Raw genomic sequence first — 8,410 nt, forward strand, 5'->3', positions numbered from 1 at the left:
AATAAAACAGCTTAATTTTCTATTTGTTGATATGTACCAGTTATTATTCATCCATTTTTTTAAAGGGGTCATCGGATGCAAAAATGTTTTGCATATAAATGTGTCTTTGCAGTGTGTGGACACAACCACCATACAATGAAAAAAATCCATTCACTCCTTTTTTTTAATCCTCAAAAAGCCTAAACACTCTCAATAAACAAGCCATTTGGATTTTCTGAGCAATATGATGTCATTGTGTTAAATAGTGGAGCGGCTAAGTGATATAATCGTTCAGTTTATGATACAAGCGTGAAAATTGGCATGAGCAGTCTCCATGGGTCACTTGACCAGAAAATTGTCCGAGCCACTTGAAATTTCAAGATTTTTCATTTTTCAAGATGGCCGACACCTTAGTGGAGCAGTTAAGTGATATAGTGGTTTATTTGGTGATACAAGCATGAAAATTGCCATGAGCAGTCTCTGATGGTCACTAGACAATAAGCCACCCACAGCTACTTGAAATTTCAAGATGGCGGCCATTTTTCAAGATGGCCACCACCTTAGTGGAGCAATTAGGTTCATGGCAATTTTCATGCTTGTATCACCAACTAAATGATTTCTTAAGCCTAATTGCTCCACTAAGGTGGTGGCCATCTTGAAATTTCAAGTAGCTGTAGGTGGCTTATTGTCAAGTGACCCACAGAGACTGCTCATGCCAATTTTCATGCTTGTATCACCAAATAAACCACTATATCACTTAACTGCTCCACTAAGGTGTCGGCCATCTTGAAAAATTGCCGCCATCTTGAAATTTCAAGTGTTCAATTTTATTGTCAAGTGACCCACAGAGACTGCTCATGCCAATTTTCACGCTTGTATCATAAACTGAACGATTCTGCCAAACATAAGCACTTAGCCGCTCCACTAAAATGAGAAAAGCATCAAATGAATGTTTATTGTTTTTTAACAGGAGTAACATAAAATAACACATTTAAAAATTATAATATATATATTTTAAATTACTTGAGTTACTGTGCACTTCTGTGCAAGAGTTATGTCCCCCAGTGCAAGTGTCAAGTTATTGCGTACCAAACCTAGGATGAAGAACCATGTTCAAAAGGCTGATTCATTCAGGAATGAAGTAAATGGCTCTCTTCATCAATGGGCCATTGAATCATTGGTTCACCCGATTGATTCGCTCAAAATGCGGATCCATTCAGAAACAAAACATTTCCATTTGTCGCTCGGAGATGCACACTTTTGCTCTGGCTTTTGTTGGCAAAATAGAGCAAAAATAGACAATGTTGTGTGTAAAATAACACAATATTAACTTCTTATTTATTGACCTGTTGTATGAAATCAATATCACATGTGCACTCATGCTATTTGGGACAAAAACAGCACTCGTGTGATATTGCTGAAATATATGATATAAATATAAGACAAAAACTCATACAGGGGATTTTTTCCCTGATATCTTGAATTTTAGGGTCACTCTAACTGCATTCTATAGGCTTCATCACGCAGTGAGTTGTTGCCCTGCTTCATGTTCGTCACCATCAGCTCTATATAATGTAAGATGATCTACATAGGTCTGAGGCGGAGCGGCTGCATCACATCATTTTAATCACATTATTTTCATGATTGTGGAAAAGCTTCCTTGTGTATACAAAGACTTATTAATTTGTCTATATTAAAAATAATCTTTCTAAAAATTGTGTTATAAAAGATGCATTATTGTTTCTTTATTGGTGGAGGTTAAAATTCCATCAATTCACCAGCCAGTTCATCCAATGAAGAAATAAAATAGTAAATTTGCTACTGAGAATCAGACGATTCTGCTTTTTAGTTATATATTAACTTGGTTTTTAAATTTCCAGTCATTGTCATAAATTATTGATTTAAATATAATGATAAAAGGTACTTGCCAGATCTCTAACGGTCTCAGATCCACTCGATGCTTCCTACTTCACCACATACATGAAACAAGAAAAGAACAAAACAGGTGCAACTGGTTTTCAGGCTTAGTAATGAGATATAGGGTGTGAAGAATGAGCCGGTCATCTATACACACACAGAAAGACAACAACTCAGTCGAACTAGTTCCGGGTTGATGACGCAAGACGCACAGCCGAAGTAACACAACAGACTCGAATAGCCCTCCCATCCACTTGTTATTGCCATGAAATATTTCCAGCAGTAAGCAAAACAAATACATGGTGGTAAGGTCTCAAATTTGTGAGGCAGGTGTCTGTCAAGTGTGGAAACTTTGGCCCACCCCATTTCATGTTTTCTAACCTAAAAACATTTTGAAAAATTACACACTTACAAATTGAGTCATTGCCACCATGTATTTGTTTTGCTTATTGCTGGAAATATTTCATGCCAATAACAAGTGGATGGGAGGGGCTGAAACCCATCCCCCAGGGATCTTTTAAGCTCTGTCAGCTCCTCTGCTGTGCTGCACCTAACAACCTAAAATCATAGAAAAACACATGGCGTTGTAAAATATTATTACAGTTACTGAATACATTGTTCTCCTTAAATGAGCACATAACTACATTATGTGGCATGTAAAATTACTTTAGTTAACTTTGACAGCTTTTAACTTTTTACTTTTGACAGGAAATTAGTACGATCAAATATGGTGAGGTCTGGTTTCTGGCCACACATGATGATGAAAAGCTCCTTGTTTATGCACTTCATGCCTGGCCCATTGTGAATTATGGACCAGGCCATTAGTCTTCCTGCTGTATACAATTTATTTTCAGCTAGAGACTTTTGATCATAGCTGAAGAGCAGCTGTCCAGGTTTGCCCTCAAAAATCCCAAGGTTGCTTTGGAGTTTAATCATGAGGAGTCTAAGGAAAAGGGAGAAAAAAGTAAGGTATTGTAGTCTGAAAACAATATCACAAAAGGAAAAACTAGATATTTCTAAAACATCTGAGCTGAAAGTGTTCCTATAGCTCAATTGGTATTGCATTGCATTTCAGCACATAGGTTCAATTGGGTTCAATTCCCAGGTAACACATAAACTGAGACAAATGTATACATTGAAAGTAACTACAGATCAAGTTTAATCCAATAAACAAACATTACAGATGCCAAAGGGGCATGTCTGACTGTCACAAGGATATATTGACGTTATTATGTCATCATGTCATCAAAAAAATATGAATTATTGGTGCTCTTTAACCCTCTATGGTACGCAATATGATATCAGTGAGGAAAAAAATATTTATGTTTTTCCTGCTTAAAATTGGACACTATACAATATCAATAAACATTATAATTATTTTTAAATGTATTTAAAAGTTTGTTGCCTCAAGGCAACATTGTACCACAATGGACAAATTGAAACATTTGACATTTTCATGAAGAAAAAAATATATATATTTATTGAAATCATCAATTTCTTTAACTAAACACTTGAACCAACAGATTTATCAAGTTTTTAATGAATTACACATTTCATATTTAATAAAAAGAAACATTTATAATCCAGCTGTTGCCCTCAACATTATACCATCGTGGAACGCAAGTACTACAAACCATCATATCATCAAGTTATCATATCAAAACATTACAATCGGTGTTGTTTCAAGCTAAAACAATCATCATAACCTTATCCTAATATGAACCTTATCCTAACAAACATGCACATACACACAAAATCTCCTTCCTCACTAATGGCACCTCACTGCTTGTGAAAGTTGAGAAAGCAATTCCTCTCAACAGAAAAACACAGGTAGGTAACACATTTTGAGCACTGCACTTTTACAATGCCTGAACAACCTGGGTATTTGCATCTCCCCTTTCTTTCAACCCAAACAGGCCAATGACCGGTCTGATCAAAGCGAACCAGCGTTGATGGTCGTGGTTCTACAGTGGTCTTTGGGCGCTTCTCAGGCTGTTCTTCCTCAATGTGCTGTGATGGTCTCCCTCTTCTCTTCAAGGTCTTCTTCTCCATACAGAGACATCCTGCAACTTCAGCTTTGAATTTTGCAAGGCTGCTCACATCCTTTGGGGGGATGCCACAGTCTCTGCTATGGCTGGACTGGCCATAGGGCATACCAGGCATTTTCCCGGTGGGCCGACGTGCTTTTTGGGCCGATACATCTCATACTCATAAATACTTTTTTTTTTTTTTAACGCCCCATAAAATTTGTACATTGGCGGCCCATTCGTTTTGTTTTGTTTTGCTTAATTGGCGGCGCTGGGTTTGTGCCGGTGTAATGCATTGGTCAAAAAAAGTCAGTGTTAGTTTTTTTTTTTCTGACAGACAGGCCCATGAAACACGTAGATCAGCGGCCCATTGGCTCTTTTCTTGATTGACACTGGGCTGGCCCAATCACAACTTTAAACGAGTGAGCGAGCGTGCAGCAGTGTCAGTGTGTATCTGTCAAAATAGTCAGCGAGATGGAGAAGAAACACAAGGAATGTGCAGAGAAAAAGCGTGAAAAAATAGAGCCAGGCCCTTAAAGCAGACGCTGTAAACTGTGTCAAAATATATGTTTTCTGACCTTCATCAGCTCCTGTGGCAGATGATGATAGTGAGGAGGATCAGGAGAGAGATGAGAGAGTGTAGAGTCCGAGGTAAGCAGAACTACTTTCAAAGCACTTAGGCTATGTCATGAGTGTAGGAACCCATAACCCAGTTAAAGATTATTTCCACATCTGCATAGTTGACGATTACCGCAATTCACTAGAAATTTAATGAGAGGCGTTTGTAAACCATGTTTTCCGCCAAAATAAAAGCTTGATGCTGTTTGCATCAAAATAAAAGATCATGTGCTTATCTCTTTCAAGTATAGAAATGGGTACAACACTAATTATGAAAGTTTCCTTTATTTTTTAGTGCATTTGTTTTACAAAATATGGCTATTACTGTCATTGGATTAATATTATAACTATTATTATGTAGTAGGTGTAATGTAAATAGACACTGTAACTAAAAGAGGTTTGAATTTTTCTTTGTTTAATTTGCACACTGAATATGGGTTGGAGCTTTTAATTTTGAACTCTCAAATGCACCAGGGGTGCGTTTCCCGAAAGCATCGTTGGCCAACTATGGTCGCAAGTTCCGTCGTTACCAATAGAGTTCAATGGACATTGCGATGAACTTGCGACCATAGTTGGCTAACGATGCTTTCGGGAAACGCACCCCAGATTGATGAATTTAACATTAAAATGCACAAAATTTGCGCACGGGGGGGCATGCCCCCGAACCCCCCTAGAAGAACCAAGGTCCACCCACTATTGTGGGCCGGTCTGGGCCAAAATGCCCGGGCCGATTTTTTGTCCCAGTCCAACCCTGGTCTCTGCTGTCTCTCCGGTTGTAACAGTCACCAGCTGGAGTGCCCTTGAGAGCCACCAGAGGGCACTCCACATCAGACTATTATCACTCCCTCACAAACTACATTTCCCATAACTCACTGCCCGGACTGATCATCGCTGATTGCATTCACCTGTGTCTCATTACCCTGTTAGTCTCAGCCTATTTATACCATGTTCACTCACTGCAAAGTTTTGTATGTTGTTGCACTGCATTTCCGAGCGTTTTCCCTGGTTTCATGTCTCTTGATTTTTGGCTTTTTTGCCTGTTCCGTGGATTACTCTTTTGCCTCTGACCCCTGCCTGTTTTGTTTGTTTGTTTATTTGTTGTTTGGACAGCCTAACTGTGTTTTGACCTATTGCCTGTATTTTGGATTACGTGTCTGGATTGCCCCTTAATTAAAACTGCATTTGGATCTCAACCTTTGTGTCTCGGAGCAGTTTGTAACACCGGTAGAGGAGCCAGGCCTCAACAACAGCAAAATCAAACATGTGGAAGACCACTCATTGATACCACTTTTTGGATCGAATCTTTGGTCTGTAGAGGGCAATGAGGGAGTCTAGTAGATCAAGTTGAGTTCTGAAACTTATATTGTTTTTATAGTACAATGAACATTAATATGTCAAAATATCAAGGTAATTTGATTGTCTCCTTGAGATGAATCGCTTCTTATATTCCTCATTTGCAACTTACTTTGAATAAAATGAATAAATGCAAAAGTGCACCACATGGGCTTCTTCAGTCTTTAGAACCTGGTTCAACTGCTTTTAATGTATATAAATAGTGGTTAAATTCTTACTGAATTAGCAGTATAAGGTAAGAAGTACAATGATGGAATTTTGAGTTTCATATATTTTCCCCGATGAATAATGCTATTTTGGACATTTTCAGAGGAAACAACATTTCTTTGTACTAATCCATGAAATATCAACTCGAAAATTGTATAATGTATGAATGAAAGGATACTGCAATTCCTCTATGGCCCTGTTGTCAATAGTTCCTCGGCTGTTCAGCACTAGAGTGCTACTCAGAAGGACGGCCAGAGAGAAGATCTTGGTATCATGCTTTGAGTCCCCCTGAGACAGATTGGATTCAATCATTTGACAAAGAATGACATTACAAGATTGTTATCATACACAAACCCCTGACAGTATATAGTGGAATTGTGCAAACCCTGGTGGTTAAAATGTGTCAGAAACTAACACATGAATGGTTATTGATGTCTGGTTTGTGGACAAATTGTTCTTTTGAACTGGTTCTTTTCTGTGAACTGGTCTCTCAAAATATGTCCAACACCTATAATTGTAAATGCTGAAAACTTTAACTTTAGTTTTCTCATCAAAGGTTCGGATGTATGCTTTCATACAGGCTGTTACGTCACCTTGTCCACATCTCCGAGTCCCTCAGTGTCCAGCAGCACCAGAGTGGTTCCTGCTTTAGTGAGGTGAGACACACACCACATCCAGATGCCCTTCGTCTTGGACTCAATGGTGCCGCCCAATGCAAATCCTAAAAGAGAGAAAGAGCAAAGAAACATGGAACACTGTTCACCAAAATATTTTGTTAACCTCCTTGGCAAATTGAGTAGTGCTTTATTTAGGTTGTGACAACTTATGTGCTTAATTTCACATTAAATAACAGTCTTGCTGAACTAGAGAAAGTTTGGCAGATGGTCAGCACAAACATTTGAGTTACAGTTTTCTGACAAATTTCCACCAATATATAGTTGTTAGATTTTGACAACAACAGTGTCTTCTGACAGACTGACAAGACAAATGTCTTGATAACATGTTTATGATAACTTCCAGTTAAGGGGCAAAAAGAATTCTATCTTGGGGCAAAAAGCATTCTATCTTGAAAGCTTGACCAGCCTCTATGAAAATGACAGGCCTTCTGATAATGTCTTCCATTATATCATGAGAGCTCCAGTGATCCAGAAGTAAATGAATGAGTGGCTTCTTGTTTTCATCATTTGTGAGAAAACATTATATAAAACGTGTGATGAACATTCAGCCCATTAACTATAAAACGTTCACCACAACCTCTGCGATCTCTCTCAGCTGATTTTGATGAATAAAGACAGTCACTGTAAGTGTCTGTGCTGAATACTGTTTCAGCTGCAGCAGGTAGACTTTTGAAGGTGCACTCTGATATAGTCTTCATTGTCTGTGGTAAATCACACATGTAGAATGAGGAGTTTCCATCTTGAATGAGAGCACATTGGCTTGGAGAAGGAAGTTGTGCATTAGACTGATGGGGAAAAAAACATTATTTTGCTGTTTTTTAAAATTGGTTTTATTATTACGTCACGACCTCCCCATCTAGGGTTAGGAATGCCGATGACAAACAAAAGCATCAATTATATTGATACATCTATCCCTTCTCCTGTCCCAGCTCACAAACAAATACAAAACGAAATGTGTCAAAAGGAAGCTTTTTATTAACACAGGAATGAATAACAGGAAGCGTGAATCTTCAGGAGGGGTCCAAGCCAAAATAACAAACAAAAATGGTTTTAACTAAAGGGAATTAAATGTAATTTACCTAACAAAAGAAAACCCCCAAAGAAAATACAAAAGACTTCCCTTACTCCCTAACTGACCATAAACAGGAGAAAATGACTCAAGAAAACAAGAATGGCAACCTCCTCCCTACGGCTTCCAAAAGAAACTAATAAAACATCAGTTTAATAACATGAATCAGTAACAGCTTAAGTAAACAAAAAAATATAAATAAAATATAACACAAAAGAGAAACTTACGATACCAAAGTAAAAAAACAAATATCCTCATAATTCAACGGTGACAACCCCACACAGGGAAAACCTCACTGAACAAAACACACTCCAACATTTAGAACTCCAACAAGAAGCTAAATGTCTGGGGCAGAGGATGAGGGACAGAACGACAACGGCGCTCTACGACGCACGCCCAAGAAGCTCTCCTGCATTGCCGTCTTTCTCAGCTTATCAACACTCCCGCTCATCAACGTGATCTGCTGCAGCTGAACCCAATCAAGCCTGCACAGAAGGAAAGGGAGGGAGAGAGAGAGACAACGAACTGCACAACAACAAATCACATCACAAAATCAAATAAAT

Source organism: Scardinius erythrophthalmus, assembly GCF_964197995.2.
Source record: "Scardinius erythrophthalmus genome assembly, chromosome: 4".
NCBI lineage: Eukaryota > Metazoa > Chordata > Actinopteri > Cypriniformes > Leuciscidae > Scardinius > Scardinius erythrophthalmus.